A 20,177-nucleotide genomic window follows, 5' to 3' on the forward strand; every position below is an offset into this window, starting at 1 on the left:
GGCGCATTCTGAAAAGGGGTATAAAAGGAACGATCGCTCGGTATGGGACATTCGAATTCGACCGGAACAAGAAGAACCAGCAGCCTCCAAGGAAAACCAGCAGCCAGCAGCCTACTACAAGCAGCCTACAGCCAGCAGCCAGCAGCCTACAGCCAGCAGCTAGCAGCCTACAGCCAGCAGCCAGCCACCCTCCACGACGGGTAGCGGCAGCAGCAGAAAACGACAGCATCGCGACGTATCGTCCGTACCGAGCGTTTCGTTAGAATATTAGCTAGGAGTATTTTTATAACCGCGTTAAAATTAGAGTCGTTGATTATTGTAAATATAAACCATTTGATTTGATTCGTTTTTTAGTTAGTTTATTCCAAAATCATAATCGGTACGGTTGATTGCTGAGGACGACATCGAAGCTTAAGGTACAGGCCCGGGACGAAAGAGTGAGTCGCACGAGCTCCAGCACATTCTCTCCACTTCGAGCCGTCGATAGGAAGCTTTGCGGACGCGGTCTGCAACAGCATTCATCAATAGAAAATTCAGTAAGAGCGAAAGAGAAGCTTAGACACAGCTCCACGCGTGAGACAGACGATTATCTATGAAATATTAGGTAAATCGGGAGCGCCGCACCGACCACAGAACTATATCAAAATAGAAGGCAAAAGTATCATTCGCGTGGCAAAAAGAAGACTCAACGACCTCTTTCCTCGCCGCAAACGACAGTCTTTTGTTCATTGCAGCTTTAATTTGACAACCTCGACTTGGCGTGCGTTCAAAGCGAGCGATATGTATATAAAAAAGAAATAAGTGTCATAACAATGCGTGTAATGAAAATAATTTCATTTGTTCTTAGATTACGAGCGACGTAAAAATTAGCTATTCAAACTGTCGAGTTAACTCATATTCGTGACGTCAAGTGTTCATGCAAAATGTTACACGGTTGGTCTTGTCAACCGCCGAGCTTTTTCCTTCTATCTCGATATAGGTCTGTGCGTTTGTCCTTGATTGCCGCCACGTTGCACAGCGCAGGCGCGATGCGCGCCGCTGTCATCCTCGTACTTATTTCGCGCGCTATTTTGTTACTTAAGTAAACAAGTTTTAGGCACCCGCGGGAATACGATTTAGACTTAATTTGAAACCGCATAATTAAATTGTTTTAATTGCAAGTGTAAAATAATTTCAGTGTGTGAGTATGGATGGATGCAATGTGACATTTATAAAAGTGTGTGAAAAAATTTAGCAACACGATTAGAATTAAAAGCCCAGTGGTTATTGTGAGTGTGACAAAAGTGACAAACTGTTTTTCCATTTCTTTTATTTGGAAGTGGCGCGGACGACGGAGGTGGTGAGTGTGCATGGACTGAAACCCGTTTGAATGATCGGTCGTAAGGAAATATGCAAGGCCTTAGATTCAGCATATCGAAAATCCACACAGGAGTACCGTCATACTAGGTATCTACATACATGTAAGATCTTGGTGCTCACAATGAGAGTTTGAGTGAACACCCACATATTACAGCCACAAGCCGCCTCTGTACTTCACTAAGTGTAATTTAATTAGTACAGGCTTAAAATAAACGCTTTTAGGTAGCTCGTCAAGCTCCTAGTCAGTGTGGTATTACGATAACACAAAGTCTGTCAAGTATGTATATATATGTAAGTAAGCGAGCAAATCTGTAATGACAAAAAGCCATTAATGTAACAAATAAAGACAGTGTAAAAGTATGGGGCCCTATTCAGAGATTCGTCTCTTTCTCGACCTTAAGGGCCCCCTCTCACTAGGCGTCTCGCAAGCGTCAGCTTCGGGCCAACGCAGCGTCAGGCTTTGCCATACAGTTGGCCCGACGCCGACGCTCGCGAAACATCTACTTAGTGAGAGGGGGCCCTGAAGAATAGGTGAGGTCAAAAAACAGCCATCTAAAAAGGTGTACCTACAACAGTCCAGGCAATCATTTTCTTAGTTTTATTCTTAATAAAGTATTATACTGAATTTATTTACCTACTTTAATTGTATAAATATTCTAAGAAAGATTTAAATTATTTGCATAGAAAATATTTTAATTTGTATTTTTAAGTAGTTACACTAAACTAGGTACTTTTATAAACTTGAAATAAAAGTCATGTACAAAGAAAAAGTGACCAAGGCCTCCAAGTACCCCGAGCTGGAATCGAACCAGCGTCCTCCGTTTACTGCAAAAAAGAGACAACTACTTCGTTTCCTTTTCAAGTTTATTGTATAAAAATATTCACTAAGCCTAACTACAAGTGTCATTTTAAAACCGAGCTCGGGCTATCAGAGCGCCACATTACGGCAGTGCCCCTGCATTCTTCTCGTGAACTGTGTAATTAAATGCATTTATTCGTTTCTACGGGATGGTGTGGTTATCTAGAAACCCCGGACAGAATGCAGCCCGCAGACCGCTCGTGGCGCAAGTGTAAATTCTAATGAGATTTATTTTTACAGTGAACCTGTCTACTTTTTATTCGTTTCATCACAACAGCTGAGAAAGGCTCTATATAAAGTGCGTACACTGCTGAAAGTTTTGCTCTTATACACACATGTGAAAAAGTAATTCGATGCAAAATTGTAGCGTCCTTCCTTATGTGGGCTGGAAGAAATGATTTTTTTGTAATGGTTAAGAATGGTGTATATTTAGTGTAGTAACGTTCACATAATAGGATATGTTTTTTTTAATTATGTTTGGTCTTTTACAGATTAGTACTTTCTCGCGTTGGTGTGGTGAAAAAACTTGCGTTTCACTCGGATTCAATACTTGCTCAAGATTTAATTTAAGAATCTTGCGCTTATTTAGTTATAAGTACCTATTAGCACATGCGGTTAAATATAGCTTTGGAATAATATTTTTACATTAAGGATATGGATGCTGCTTGAATCATCTGTTATAGATGCAAAGGCCTATTATTATGAATACTAACTAGTACATGTAAATAGTTATCCCCGAATTATTAATATTGTCATCACTTGCTGGTTATGAAATGATTGATTTCTTTTGGTCAGATTAAACGTTACATGTGCGCATTAGCAACTATCTATCTAATTGATGGAATTAAGCGTTACTTTGCGTAAATCCATGATAATAAAAATGAACTGTCTACAGTTTGCTGACCAAAAAGAATAGAATTTAAAAAGTGGCAACAATGTAGTGTCATCTCTTTAATTAAGTATATTTTTTCTTTATTGACAATAACGACATGGCTTCGTCAAATACGTTATCATCAACGCCATTTGTCTTTAGCTTGTTCCAAGCAGTGATGAATGCACCACGACTTCGTTAACCGTGGACTTGCGGGGCAGTCGTGAACCGCACAGATACATCGGTACAAGGGCCGGAGGAAACCTAGCCTTTGTGAGACTAGCCATGGATTCCGGTTGGTTAGCAGCGGAGTCGATCGCCCCGGCAAACTAACTGATAACATACAGGGCCCCCGTAGAAAATTGAATAAATCCAAAGCTTTTTTGTGTATTAACAATACTTAACCTCTCGGATGCTTAGGAGCAGATCCGCTCCATATTGTATTTATTATGACTACCAGTAAAATATTAAATTTTTTTACAGTTGCATTCGAAAGGTTAAGTAAGTATACATACCTGCCTATACTCAGATCACGGAAAACTGATTAACTGACAAATGAAATCTTTACTTCATTGACCATCCACAATTAAATCGGAATTTATATGGAACCGTAGACATCGGATCTGAATATTTTTTTGAAGCTTAAATCTTAATTTAGATGTAAACATAGACTCCTACGTATCCCTGATCAGTCCAGTGATTATTAAATACTTCTTGTACCTACTTATGTGAATTGAACATACCTATAATAAAATGTGCAAAACGCACTTGTGATAGAAATTTACTTAATAGTGGGCAAAAGAATCATGTTTTTGGTGACGCACCTTAGAATAGAACGGAGAAAAATCATGTTACTTCAGACGCCTAATCGACTCGCCTAGGCACTGTAAAAGAAATTGAATAACATCTCTGCCTACGCAAGCAAACCGGCCAGTTTTGCATAGCCCACAGATCAATACAACAAGATGGCCCTTACAGGGCGACTCGCGGTCACCAAGCATACGACAAATCAGGTTTATAAAAGTTTGAACGCGTGCGACACCGATCAGTAGCGCCCAAGTATACGACCCGCTAACAGTGTCCGTGTCCGCTCGGGAAAAATCTTAAATAATCAATTTTGGTTGCAAACAATGGTCTCTTACAGCATAAAGTGGTGTGGCAAGTCTTCTAACACTTCTACATGTAAAAAAGATGGAACAACATTCCACAGTTAAGTCAAATTAATTATTTTGTTGAATATTGTTTATTGTCCGCGGAGTTCATTTATACTGGTCAATATGGTTGTGCTGAGCGGCGCCGAGGCGCGTCCATCCCTCTTTACCGAGTTAACAATGTGATATGCTATCCCTTTCACGTAAACGACTAGGCATGGGGCCATGTTAGTTTATGTCTGTTGCGGGAACTTCGTACTGCCGTTCGTACCATGTGCTACCATTTTATGAAATATAAAAGAAAGCAGATTTGTAATATTGAATAATTATCTAGAATCTGTAGAGTCTGTAGTGGTATTTAGTTCATTGATTAGTTTAGAATATTTAGTTGGTTATTTAACTTAGTAAACGTAAGTAAAAATGCACAGTTTAGTTACTAGAATGATTTTTATTGAGATGCTATCACAATTATCATCCTCCTTGCGTTATCCCGGCATCGGCATTCGCCACGGCTCATGGGAGCCTGGGGTCCGCTTTGGAAACTACTACCAAGATTTGGCGTAGGCACTAGTTTTATAAAAGCGACTGCCATCTGACCTTCCAACCCGAAGGGTTACTAGGCCTTATTATAATTTAATTATAATATTATAATTTGTTGCAAAACAAATTCACCACAGTACTGGTACCGGTACCATTGTCTATAATAGACATGTCCCATTCCCATCCCTACTGCTAATCATAAAGGCGCGCCATTATTTGAAACGACCAATGGCAGCAGCGTGCGCGCCCGCCTCACCCCGCAAGGATTGGTGATTTGCGTCTCGAACAATATCGCTTGCATTTGGCTTCTAGTGGGGTGTTCTGTGGCATAGCCTCACCGAGTCTAATACTTTCATTACTAATGAAATAGTACCTATAATTAAATGCCAACACGTAAAAGCCGGATATCTAGACTCATTTAGGTTGTTTTGATTGCCTTTAATCGCGCATTTCCTAGGTTTACTCAACCAAGTTTAGCAGGTTTAGTTATAATTATTTTTGACCTGAATTTAATTTAACCCATTAGGTACGTTATTTAAGTATTTTGTATTAAAGCAATAGGTACTTTCGAGTACCAATGACAAGTTTATGAAGAAACCGCACCGGACTACCGGACACTAGGTAGGTACTCAATACAGAGCTTTCTCAATTTGCTTCATCACTCGGCTCATTTTCTTGAGGTTTTAGGAGTTCTCTCATTCCCTAATGGATTCCATCATATGATCCGAAACGATGCGATGACGAATGATGACGAAGAAATCCTGACCAGTTCATAAATTATCGAGGTGTGAGACTTCTGGCGATGCAAACGAACAAAAAATACGATTGATAGCATAACCTTTTGTAAATAATAAGTTATTTATATTATATATGGTTTTAGCACGTTTTTTTGAATTAATTTTCATTGTTAATCGGCAATACATACCAAACCCGTATTCACTCGTAATTATACCTATGCCCTTTTCAAGCTTAGAACAAAATGATGCCTTTATGTGTCGATACTCGATAATAAACGCAGAGCGTTAGCCCTGCGGGCAAAACAATTATAGTTATTATTAAACTGCATTCAGACTGACAATAAATACTGGCAACTAGGACAGATTAGACGTATAAAGATGTGTAGGTAAAGTAATTGTATTCCCTTCGAAATTAGTATGCCACGGAACAGGTAATCTGTGTTATGCGTACCTAAATATTAGCCATATTGGAATGAATACAATATAATATTCTAATGCTTCAATAAGGTTTAGATTTCTCTGTAGTACATATATAAAAACTGTTGGACCTTATCAATCCGCAATTTTCCTCGCGTATTAGATAATCTACACTACTACTGATTTTTATTAATCAATAATTTACTTCGCGTAGTTTTATAGTCAACAACTAGTAATCACAATAAGTAATTTTTATTTTAGTATCACTATCAACAAAAAAAAGAATGTTCCTTGTAATTTTTTAACTTATATTCTTTCACTGTAACTATCAGTCTCCACAATCTAGTTTAAAGTGCTCCTGAAAGTGTTCTAAAACCTGCACCAAAGGCTGACAACATAAACTCGATAAGTGCTAAAAGCTTTAATAGTGAAACCGCCGATTACTTGTAATGGCCCGAATGAGTAGTTTACGAGTTCGCTCTCATTATTCTGAGTGCAATCCACGGGCAGTTCAATGTCAATATCGACATGTATCAATATATACAGGCTGCTTCAGGAAACAAGCAGCTGTTTTGTATCATTATCACGCTAATATAGTGAGATAAATAAAGTAAGGTACAGCAGGGCAAATCCCGACGGGGGGGCAAATGTAACTGATCCATTTATTCCATGTTTTACAATGTTTGCATTATTAAATAGAGTGTCCACCGGTTAAACATGGTAGGCGTGTTAGTGGATATGTCGCAGGGAAATCGCCAAAACAGAGATTTGATTAAATCTCTAAGGGATATGATCAAATCACGCAAGATGCCAAAATGGCGAATCCATTTCATCATTTATCTAGAAAATTTCAGTCATTTGACTAAATCCCTGACTCTGTTTAGTGAAATCACAAAATCGGCCAATAGACACGCCACGTTTAGTCATTTCACTAGATTTGTTTAGGGATTTGATAAAATCCCTGAACCACGGCAGTAAGTTGACGAAACGAACTCAAAAAGTCAATTTCTTTTAACATTTCGCTAAACGAATTTAGGGAAATGATAAAGTCTTAACTGAAATATGGTATACATATTATAAATATGGTGATTTGACCAAATCTCTGGATAGGTTTCGTCGCGAAATGATAAAACAAGTTGACTTTATAAGCTCGTTTCGTCAACTTACTGTTTGGTTCAGGGATTTTATCAAATCGCTAAACAAATCTAGTGAAATGACAAAACGTGCCATGTCTATTGGCCGATTTTGTAATTTCACTAAACAGAGTCAGGGATTTAGTCAAATGACTGAAATTTTCTAGAGAAATGATGAAATGGATTCGCCATTTTGACATCCTTTGACATGATTTTTTGATCATTTTAGAGATTTGATCAAATCTCTGTTTTGGCCATTTCCCTGCGACAGATACCGTAGAGTTTCGTATCTTCGCCTGGGTTTTGACACCTTTTCTAAAAAATCACCCAAGTTTGGAGACATTTTAGTCCATTCTGACAAAAAAACTTAATTTAGTACTCTGAACCTTCAGTATAGTCCTCAAAAGGTTCGAATTACATTGGTTAACTTGGTAATAAACGGGCTTAAAGGTGATAGGTGAAGATTGGGTGCAATTCCCTAACTTCGCCTATGGCATGCTTTACCGCTTAGAATAAACTTTTCTGTGACTCAAACACATTAAGTCGTATATCCTTAGAGTGGGATAAAATAATATGAACTTTACGAAACTAAGTTCATTTTTGAAAAATGGGTAGTAGGCGAAGTTCGGCGTCGATCTGACGTTATTTCATACATTTTCTGTGAATATGCTAGGGTTGCCAAAAATTAACCAACTGGTCAAGTAAAGGAGAGTAATGGTTTTTAAGTAAAATATGTTGATTATTTCAAAAACTTATCTCTTTCCGCTTATTATTAACAATATCTGGGCAACCGAGCTTCGCTCGGTTCTGTTTCGTATCCTTGACATGTGTCGCCATCTAGTTCAAAAATGAACATCGAGCGAAAGAATTCTCAGCCTTAACAACACAACTACTCCACACGAGATGGCGCGCATTTCGCCACAAAAACTCAAATAGTGTATTTTCTATTCGTTTTAGCCTTGACCTGTGTCGCCATCTAGTGTTTGCAATAAATAGTACTTACATCGACCGAAAGAATTCTGTCTTAACAGTACAACTACTGCACACGAGATGGCGCGCGAAGAAAAACGCATGAAAACTCGAAAATTCGCGTTTTCCGGGACCTAAGGATAAGTTAGACCGATTTATTTTCATAATTGAAATCAAATCTACCTTTGGTTTTGATGTCAAAAATAGATAATATTATTCAACAAATAAATGTGTCACAACGAATTTAACAACCCTAAGGGCAGTCGAAATTCGGCAACAAGATGGACGAAAACTACCTTCACTAACGTTTTATTCTATTGTAAATTCTACACGTAAGCTAGCCATTAAATAACAGTTCCATATGAAAGAGAAATAGTTATAGCACATAGTAATGTGACAAATTTAAAATTGCCTGCTCTGTATCACTTTATAAAATCAAAGTTAAAACACTGACTTAAAAAAACGTGTGGTTGGTGTCGGACAAAAACCTAACTGATCATGAACTTTATGAAGTTAGCAGCAGTTTGTTCGGAGAATCTTGCCACCCACAAAAAATACTCTGTATTTAGCAGTTTTCTGTAAGGCTAGGACTGTAAATATTTAATTTATGGCAACTTATGTCTAACTCGGCGATGTTAGGTGTCGCAGGCGAAGATACGAAACTTTGCGGTACATGTAGAACTCAACATCACAGTGTAATAATGGAAAAAATGGATCAGTTACAATTGTCCCCGTCGAGATTTGCAGAGAAGGGAAATGTAAGATCATGTTTTTCTGTTTTCTATAAACTCTTGGATTAAAGAATAGCTCCTTTGGTTACACTTCTGTCAAATCTTAATACTCTGTCAATTATAACTCTCAAATTGAATATTATCTGGCTTTCAAAACTCGTATCTGACTCCACTTGACAATTTTATTTCTTCGGCTACGCACACAGAGGTTTTAATAGTTTTAACCCTGCATCGACAGATGACAGTAAATGCACTGTGACTACAAAATGTACTTTGACAATGAGCCTGTATAATACTCCATTTTCTTTGCCATTACCATTATAGTGCATTAGACGGCCTATTGACAGTAAACACTTCATCGGAATCGATAGTTAGTTGCATTAGCTGAATAGCTCGCACCCGCGGCGGACAACCAGCGGCCCGTGAGGCCAGTGACTCGCATCTTGTTCGTTATATGACTCTAATATTGTTCGTTATACGACTATTGTCTTGTCGACTTCGTTATTGTCTATCTAAATCCAAATTTAAATTATTTATAGATGCTTATTAAATAGTATAGTATCTTATAAATTAAGTTATAATTGCTGGTGTCTCCATGTGATTTACTAAATAACTTGTGTCAGAACTTCAGGAGGCATCTCTTTTCCTTAACTACATATTTCGATCCAATTAATGTAAAAAAATTACTACATCCTTGGTACAACGCCTCCAAGGACTATTTTAGATTTAAATTAGCTATTAATTTGTATGTTGAAACTAAGGGTTATTATTAGTTTCAACATGTATATTATCTTACGTAAGGAAATATAAAGGTAATTATGATTTTCAGATTTAGTTTTCTGTAGTCATTTCTAGAACATAATAACGTTAAATTAAGTAAGTATCTACGAATTACCTCATAAAAGTTTAAATTAAACACCGAAACGATTACCTTGTTTCGACGAATAAAAATAATACCTGATTACCTATGTTCAGAAAATTTTGAAAATGGACTGCCTATAAGCATTGCTTTAATCCTAAGTACTTTAAGTAACATAAACGTAAAAGGTAAAGCAGTGCATTGACGCTTTGTCGTTTGTAAGACATGCAATCACGTTTGTAAGTCGAACGCGGGATAAAAAGCGGCACCGGACCGAGTTCAGTGGTGTCCCACGGGCTATTGTTGCCATGTGTACCACCGTGTCAGCGTCAGCTCTCTAGCACTGATATGTGCAACCGTAGCACCTCCTGACCATAAAAGTCATGAGACACATTAGTGTATTTTTTCACTATCTGTAACTTGATTTTTGGCTCAAAAACTTGTTTAACATCGCGGCACCCAGTGATCGGGTTGACTCCAATTACGAGTTGGTATAAAACACACCTAACTTTTCAGTATAAAAAGGAAGCGAAATTAAGTTCAAGTAAAAGTTTGTATCTGAAATTAACTCTTTACTTCTACAGTTCGTCCCTTATCAGTAGGAAGTTAGTAAGTCGCTGTGCCATAGTACAGGTAAGGTACAGCGGGGCAAATTTCGACTGGGGGGCCAATGTAACTGGTCCATTTTTTCCATGTTTTACAATGTTTTCATTATTAAATAGAGTGTCCACCGGTATATATGGCAGGCGTGTTCAGTGGATACATGTAGAACTCAACATCATAGTGTAATAATGGAAAAAATGGATTAGTTACAATTGTCTCCCAGTCGAGATTTGCCCCATTGTACCTTACTTAAGTAACAAACAAGGCTCAACCTTCAGAACAATACATAACAGTCCTAGGTCAATGTTTATAATTTAAAGACCTAAGAAAATGAGAAAAAAAGTATTATTAAGAAAATGGTTAATAATCACCTATGTAGAAGATAATCCTGCCCCTGCTCTTATTCCTGAAACAATCAAGAACAATACATTAGTACACGTAAAAGAAAACACCAGGTAAAGGGGATCAAGAGGAGTTAGGTTACAAGACTTAATATTCATTCTCTACAAAGTTTACAGTGAGCTTGTACAGTCGCCATGAGATATATCAGAGGGATTAAGGTGAACACAAATATCTGAACACGCCTCTATTGCGAAGGCTGTTCAGATATTTTTGCGCGCCCCGGTAGCCCATGTATATTTGATTTGATGGTGACTGTACTAGTGATTGGTGAGAAATTCCACATGACACTGCTTTCTAGTGTTCCAGATAGAGTAGTTACCGCAAAATGTCCGTGACGCGGAGTGCTAACCATTGTTGGGCCAACGACCACAGCCTCGCTTCTGGTTCGTCGGGGTTCAATGTGCTAATATTTAGGACGTGCTCTATACAGATAGAAGGTGAGATTTTAGTCATCGTTTGCATTGTTTTATATTTATCTAGTGCCCGTTATTAATTTTAGGGTTCCGTGCCAAATATGTACATACAAAATTAACCCTTATGGTGCGACTCTGTCTGTCTGTCAGTACTAAATATCTTAAAAATTACCTTGTAGTTATCGATTTGAAATTTGGAATACACCTTAATTACGCATTATAATTGTGAAACAGAATACTAAAAATTTTTTTTAATTTTTAACAAAATTTACAAATAAATACTTGTACTAATTAAAAACTTATACTAAAAAACTTACAAGTAAACAATTTGACCTAAGTCGTCAGGTCACTAATGGGTAAGGTGCCCTGCCGGCGTATTATGATTCCAATTTTATCACTTATCCACGTGGATAAAGCATCCGTCACGCTTTGGCAAGTATGTCAGTGTGAGAGTGACGTGGATAAGTGATAAAATTGGAAGCATGATCCGCCGGCAGAGGGCTGGCCGCATTGCCCCGCTGGATAGGCTGATACTGACAATAATTTATATTTAAGTTCAGAATACATATACTTTCATCTGCAACGTACTTAGTAGTAGCAACGGCTAACTACCTACGTATGAAACGTATAAACGTCTAAATATTGTATTTTAAATGCTAAAAAACAAATAACAAACTTGCTGAGTACATTCAGTGGGACTAATTAAACTAAACACACTCTCGATAGTAATAAAACTTTTAATGGGCACCCATAAACTATAAAGTAACGAAACATTGATTCAACTTTTACGTCAGTTCCAACTACTTAACGTATCTCCTCTCATCAGAACATCTTAAAGACATAAAACGAATCAGGTACTTAATTCAGGTATACATGGAATTATTGTATTGGATGAGATTCTGAACAGATGCAACAATGTATCTGTTATATATACAGTGTATAATAGTTATATGTTTATATGTTTTGCTCATGAAAGTAAGTAGCTATCTAGACTCTAGTCCTACCAAGGGCGAAGAACGACTATCTCTTGACTATATTGTCGGTAAAGAAACGAACAGGAAGATAAGGATTCTGTATACTAGTCAAAGTGAGATACACTGAAAGTTGACTTATATGATCACACTGTCAGAGAGGTATCTCTTCAATACAGCAATACTTGCCAAGTCATTCTTGCTTGGCGGTCAGAACTAACACTAAGAGAACAACTAGTGTTGGTAATAATCTCCCATCACATTCGAACATAGATGAGTGACAAAACTAATCGGTACTATGCATATGCACTCGCTTCTCGCTGCGCGAGAACTCATTTCTGGTTTCTAGTCGTAGCTCTAATCGCTAGTAAGTTAATGGGTGGCATAATGAATTAACGACCGAACTATAAAAAAGCTGTCAGGTCTATATACGTCTAGCTTTTGCTCTCCAATAGGTCGCCATGAGCTGCGCTTTGATGAAAACTGGTTGTCGATGGAGTAGTAGGTAAAACCTATGCGTCTTAATGTTACTGGGAGTCTTTTCTGGTAAGTCCTGGTGAGATAATTGATAATTATTTTTTATGAACATTTACTGCTAATTAGGTAAAACCCCACTGCTGGACTTTGCGGCACCACAATGCCGTGGGTTTCCTCGATGCGGTAATTTTTAGTATTTTTACAACCGATGCGGTGTGCGGCGCCGCAAATGGCTTCGGGGCCGCACCGCGATCCAGCGACAAAACCTCACCGCCGACATGTGACCGGACTGGCCCACGTCATCTGTTTACTTAATTTCTATTGTTTGTTAAGTGTGAATGCTACATCTAACATTCCGCATCAAATCATGTGTATATTTTATAATTGCACCTATTATATAGAGTACAGCAGATGGGAACATAAAAAAAATACCCACATGCCTTGCTGGGGACTGGGCCCAGTATCTTAGCGCAAGCATCTCGGGTAGGTAAGTACTAGTCAGCGTGGGCAACGTAAATAAACCACGACGGGTTTCAAATGGTCCTTTTCTCGTGCAGTGCTTAGAAAATGGCGTTAGAGCGAGGAACAATATCGCTCGCGGCGCTCGCGCATTGCAGACCATTGGGAAAATAAAAGGAGTTCGTATTGAAATGGTTCCTATCGCCTCTCGGTTTGGTCGCTTCCCCTTTATCCGCAGCTGATCGCGCTAGACAATGCGATGGTGGGCACTGGGCGCGGGCGCGAGTGCCGCGCCGCGGGGCGGGGGTGTGCATGACCGCTGAGGGCGCAACGACCTTGCGCGCACATTCCGCCCGCTCTTTTGAAGGCTCCGCGTCCCCTGTGTCGCGGTATCTAACCACGCGATATTTCTAGGGCGGGTAACTCACCGCATGATGGAACAAAGTCTTTTCGTCGTGTCTAATAATAAACATTAAATTTCGCTTTTCAATGCCATTACGCAACTCAGTTTGAACATACGTCGACTTTTAGAGTTCAATGTTAGCATACGCCCACTAACGAAAATCAGATGAAACTAGGCCAATAACCTTTGGAAACATGCTGCAAACACACTCGGTAAACAAAGACTAAGTTTACTATTAAGCAATTTTCTTAGTGTTTCCTTCCTTCAAACGACATAACTGGGTCTACTTGTTTAGAGATGTGGTTTGTTTGCCTTGGTTTTTAAATTTCATTTCATTTCTTACTTTGTTATTTTTGTGACAATTGTCGAATGTTACTTTAGATGGTTAGGTGCTAAGTGGAGTCGGCAAACAATTGCACACCTATTTGGAGACTAACGGCATCGAATGGGTAACGGAAATTTGACCAAATTATCGGAAACCGCTTGAATTGGGAATTTCACTAAACCTCGTGCAAGCGGAACGATGCGCGCTCGAAGCAATGCGAAGCGCTTCGAGCTAACTTAACAACTGACATAACGCATAATAAGAGTATTCCTACTATCGTAGCAATTCCAAAGTGTTCAAGTTAATCGCTTAGTTACAGAAATAGGTACAGCACATTTGCATGATTGTTACTTCATTTTATGACTTTTAATTATAATATGTCTAGGGGCCAGTACTTAAAGGGACGACTACAAGTTAGATCAAATCTGGTGCGGTGCAATTTTCAATGATAGGTATAGCGATGTTTCCCATTAAAAACAAAGCGCAAACCCGGACCCTGACAAACTAACATGAATCATCTACACACATAATCGACATTAAAACCAAACACCATTATAACTAGTATTCCACAAACTCAATAGAAACATAATACAAGCCATTTCAATTTATGGCATTAACTACAAAATAAACCAAATTGTAAAGTATCGTGAATAGAAACGCGAAGATTATAGCATGAAGCCTATCACTTTATTTATATACAAGCGGGAAGATCACTGACACCGCGAGTCGTGACCGGTACAATATTAAACAGGCATACCGATTTCTTATTAGGTGGGTATAGAATTAACTTTTTGTGCTTCGCTGTGACATTGCTAGTTTTCTTTTCATAGTGTAGCTTACTGTCAATAGTGCTTTCTTGTATGAAGCGCGTTTATGGGGAAAAAAGTAATAAGGTATTCCATGCATTATATTATAAGTTTTATGTTATAGCTCGCGTATAATATAACCTAGTCCTCTTTCTTTCCAAACTTGTTAGCTGACTTTAAACTAGTATAAATTATTGGTATGTGTATAATCATTGCAAATACTCAAAGATATTATATTACATATACAGTTTCGTTCTAAAGGTGCGAGTGGTTTTAAAAATGGACTCTATGAAATATTGACTACTTAATATTGTTGCGAATTTCTTTGTGTTACCCTTATTGTATTTAAAAGTTAACTAAATACACATTTTGGCTATTAAAAACTGAATAATATCATAAATATTTTAGCTTTTTTCCATAAAACGCATAAAAACGAATCCCAGTCATTACAACGAAAAGTAAACCATCAACTACACGAAGTTAGAAAGACCAGTTGTCAGAGACCAATTACTCTTTTTTGGTAGATGACTATCCTAATTCTCGAAATGTTGTCGGCGCGATACCATCGCCGGCGTGTGTTCGCGCTCAAACATGGAGATGGCCCGTTAATGTCTCGCGAATAACAAACGTACTTTACTGTTTCTTCTAATTTTGAATGTTTTTATTTTAGAATTGTAGCCAGGGCCGTAGCTTGAGGAGCAATGCCCTAGTTTTTAAACCACATTGCTAATCCTTAAGAACCACCATCGCCTTTAGTAATTTAACATTACATTATTGCACGGTACTACATTCTTCCTGTAATTACAGCTGATGCCCTACCTTAAATCGACTGGCTACGAACCTGGTTGCTGCTTTTTGTAGCTACGTAAAACTACTACGTGTTTAAGTCAACAACGAAAATTAAAATGTGGTTTGATATTTGCTACATACATAATTACAATTGTTTGATTTATTACATTAAGCTGCAAAGATAACTGACCGCCAAACTACTGTTGGTACACAAAATTACACGTAAGTCATTCGTTTAAGAATATATTCATAATTAAGTATCTATCGTGTTATCGTGTTACCGTGTGGTGACGGGTTAAGAATTTCACCACCCCCTTTCTTCCCGTGGGTGTCGTAGAAGTCGACTGTGGGATATGGGTTAAATTGTGCCGTAGGCGAGAGGCTGGCAACCTGTCACTGCAATGTCACAATTTGGATTTCTTCCAACCCCTTTTTGCCAAGAGTGGTACTGAAACTTAGTAGTTCATGTGCTCCTTTATGGGATACAGGCGTGATTATAATATGTATGTATGTATCGTGTTATAATAAGGAATTATAAAATGAATTGTTGTCGGGTAAAAATATGTATAAACGAGCAGGTCCAATATTAGCAAAAAAATGTTTTGTTCAGTAATAACTGAACAAAATACTAATACAGTTTTGTTCAGTACCACTTTTCGTAATCGAAACCCGATAGCAAATACGCCGTCAATCGGATCCCTACTGATTTTGTAGAACTTGCACATCATACTTTAGACATCAACGCGTTTACGCAAACTTCCTTCGAGCTGCGTTGCATAAAATAATGTTTGTCTAGATTCGTTTTAAATGCGCAGACAGACAATAATTACACACTTATGTAACGTTAGATATGTTATATTACTTCACAAAACAACCGCGAAATGACGACGATGATGAAGATAAATGAAAAACTAAGATCAGCCACGGCGTAGCCGAAGTTTTGATCGTAACGCAGTCTAGCTCTGTCGCGCCGCTACTGAAGAGAACTAGCTACGAAACGCTTACGAAGCGTAAACGATTAACACGTTGGCTAGATACCCAGGAGACTGTAACCCTCGCCGTTAAGATAGGTATTCTCGTGTGTTCAGTGAGTTCACGCACCAAGATTTCTTAGCGGGATTTCGTCACGCAGTTAAACGGCCAAATCGGCACGTGAGCATTCCGAGACTCCCAATTTCAACGCTGAGACAATGCCGCTTTCTATCGGTGATTACTTTTTAATAGAATAACTATAGAAAGTGCTGTTAAAGCAATGACGTGATACCAAAGTGACTTATTTTGATGATAATTGATGCCGCCAGCAGTTTCGTTTAACTCCTGTTGGTGGTGATTTCTCCCTATCAGCGATATATCGTACTAGCATTTGCCCGCGGCCTCGCTCGCGTTAGAAGGAGACAAAAAGTATCCTGTGTCACTCTCCATCCCTTCAACTATCTCCACCTAAAAAAATCACGTCGATTCGTCGCTCCGTTTTGCCGTGAAAGACGGACAAACAAACAGATACACACACTTTCCCATTTATAATATTAGTATGGATATCGGTGACTGCAAGAGGATGAAGGTATTGGATTTTATAAATACACTATTTTAATCTGTTATTAATAGTCTTAACACGAATATTAAATTACGAGCGGCCTGTGTTTTTCGCTATTTGATTAAGTGTAAAGCACACATAAACAAAATACAAACACACCTTATAAAGACATTCGCTTGATACCATACTGGTAAGTATTTACTACTGAGTTAACTAGTAACATTGTATACAGTTTCCTGCTATAGAACTAGATTATGGTTCCTTCTGGTGATTTCAACATTCTTTAGTAACAAACCTGTCTAATTAAAACGGTCAAATATTTGGATGAGTTTCCTACAGTGTCTTTATCAGGCGAGCGGGCGCGGGACGGGGGGTCGCCGACCGCAGCGCACGACGTCCCCACGATTATTATATAATAAAAAAAAATAATAGATGCGGCTTCAGACTCGGCCGGCGCCGCAGATTGCAAGGGCCGTCGTGACGGACGACTATACAACTAGTGCCTTCCTCTTACAAGCTATCTACACGCTACTCTGTGCCGTACGCGGTAAGAACTAATCTCCCAATCCACATTTACAACGCTTTCTGCAGCACAATGTAACGCTCTGCCACGATATCAGGCGAACATTGATAGCCGGCTTGGTTTATACGTGGCATCATGGTAAAAATTAAGCTGTAAACCAAGGCATCTCAATCATCAATCAAAATTGGAGCCGGTAGTTTTTTTCTGAGCCCAAAGTCGAAAAACGAACAGTTATGGATAAAAATAAAGTGAATAGAATTGCTACTAGTACAATTGTTAACATATTATTAGAAACTCATATTTAAACAGTCTGCATGACTACCATTATCGCCTAACACACTAACGTGTAGCAATTTAAACTCTAAGTTATAAAAAACTAAAATACTATCCAGCATCACACAGACTTCGGTAAATATATCTAAGAACGATTTTACGTGACCTCTAAACACGCTACTTTTCTGTAAAATCTCGGCTGCGCCAAAATTGTTCATAAATCTTGTGAATGTACGTCACAGATGATTACCCGAAACAAAAGTCTAACGGGCCTGCGCCTGCGACGCCCACCTCCCGTTCTGCCTCATTTGCATCTCAAAATAAAAACGGTTATGGTTCTTACGTCACAATACTAGCTCACGTTACGTAACAGCAACATTGAAATTAATCTGCTCATTTCATTCACGGCCGTGTTTGATATGTTTGACGGGCCATTTGCTATGCGATGACTACTGGTGCGATTGGGCACCGCGATAGGCTTTGTCGGTCACATTATCTATCGTTTGTCGACTTTATTTTTATTGAACGCTATACGTCATCTTGTATATCTATCTGTCACTATTCTTTGTGCTTCGTTAGATTAGAGTCTTTTGTCAGTACAAGGACCGAGATATCATTGTATGTTGAGTGTAAAATTATTCATTGCTGCTTTATTTCTAATGAAGATTCAGTGTACACTGTACATACTATTTAACTTTGATATAAAAAATATTGTACATAGTAGGCATTTAGTTTAAGTGTGCATTATAGTAGGCATTATTTATCTTAAATACAGGTTTATCTGTTAAAAAGTTTGGTCATTCATAAATTATTGAATGCCGCATAGAATACCTCTCATTACAAATAAAAGGAAACGTTTCGTTAGAAACAGGCGACCACCATTCAAATCTCGGTCATGTCACACGGTCTGTGCGAAATTGTCCGTCAAACAATGTCATGCGAACTCGCCTTGGCTCATCGTATCGGCAGGTCAGTGGCCGCCACGCTCCAGCGGCGGCAGTGATGGGCGCGGGAGGAACTGGGTCGCAAGACCGAGGGTGGCGCGCTGACGACGCCACGCGCCACTAACTCCCCCCCCCGGCCGTCTCCACGGCATACCCGGATGCACCGTGGATACTTCACATTGACATTGGCATTGATATACCTACTAGATATGTAAATTATCGCGTTATAACAAGTTAAGTTGACAGCGATTTGGACAGCTCAGCCAGTGCAAGTGCAAGGGATTATATTAAACGTCAAACTTCTATGAAACGATGTCTTGGATTATCAAAAATCGCTGTCATCTTAACTAAGATATGTGGGACTTTATTAAAAGTCAAAGCTTCAAGTCCACTTATAAAACAAATACGTATTGATTAATTTATATTAATAAGCTGTAGCATAGGTATCATCTTAGTAATTTTGATAATCAAAGTATACCTACCCAAAACTCATAGTCAGTTATAAATTCGTCCTTGTAACTTAACTAAACCTAACGTGACATGTCATGCGCCTAATCTACATGATGTTGCTTCCAATATAATATTCTTCGTAAAGAGCTATTAGGAGTGTACCTACCTACGAGTGTAACTACCGCAACGGTTCTGAGTGTTATAATTTTGGTGTCTACCATAATTTTTTTAAAATACTCCGAATAAATTATCACTGATCCTTTTTAAAGGTTCATATGAATTAAAGGTTCAAATTAAGTTGAGCAAAGGACTCATATAATTATTGAACTTTCTTTGATTCGAATTAAACGTGTCATCCAATCAACACTATTGGCTATATCAGTGTCGAAAGCACACGCCAAACTAAAATCAACAAGCTGATAACAGATTGACACAAGGGTCAGCCACATTAAAGGTATCCGGGGACCCGTCACTATCCAAAGACGCGCCCACGGCTGGCGTGCGTTATGGACGCAATCGCATCTGTCAACGACTACAGCGGAATGTCGAAAATTTGTGTAACTGTTCTTTTAAGCTCGGTCGCGACTCAGAGATAGGTACGCCGATACAACTCACAGCTTAGCACTTCGTCGCCAGATGATATCGAGCCAGTCTACGAAACTAAAATGCAGTACCGGCTTGATAAATAGTTGGATTTACTCGTCGGTCGTCGCTATCAACTTTGATCTCGTATTTCCGGTTCTAGCGTGGTTAAGAGCCATAAGTAAATGATTTTTCTCATGTGCGACTTTTTTCTAACGTGTGTGCGAGCGTCAAAGACTCGTAATGTGGGAAGATTCTGATTAGAAAATTGTTTTAATTGGTAGCATTAGCACATCTCGTGCTTGAAGACAACCGCTCACAACATACTAATAAGTATTAGCCGATTTCAGTTTTATTCCCGTCTAGCAACCGTTTTGCAGCATAAAAATCCGCCTCAATTGTTATGGTCATAAAAATCAATGATCAATGTTCTCCGGCTCAGTCACGTCGGTTTTCGATTAGTCGTTTCTTTGAGTCGACTTATTGTGTTATAAAACTTATAAAGCATATGTTTTGTTCTTTTATTTGACATGCATATTGAAATACTGTCGAGCGAATTACACGGTCTATTGTGCGGGAACAGCGCCGCCGCACGTG

At 38.6% G+C, this 20,177-nt stretch overlaps 1 protein-coding gene across 1 annotated transcript in view; it reads right to left on the bottom strand.

Annotated features, from left to right (window-relative positions):
- LOC125240643 overlaps nucleotides 1-20,177 on the bottom strand; it is an 85,978-nt gene that overhangs the window by 53,356 nt on the left and 12,445 nt on the right. Inside the window, exon 2 of the mRNA XM_048148639.1 lies at nucleotides 10,601-10,635. The gene's annotated coding sequence lies outside the window, so the exon portion shown is untranslated. The remainder of the gene's footprint in view (nucleotides 1-10,600; nucleotides 10,636-20,177) is intronic.

This window comes from Leguminivora glycinivorella, chromosome Z, assembly GCF_023078275.1.
Source record: "Leguminivora glycinivorella isolate SPB_JAAS2020 chromosome Z, LegGlyc_1.1, whole genome shotgun sequence".
NCBI classification, from domain to species: domain Eukaryota; kingdom Metazoa; phylum Arthropoda; class Insecta; order Lepidoptera; family Tortricidae; genus Leguminivora; species Leguminivora glycinivorella.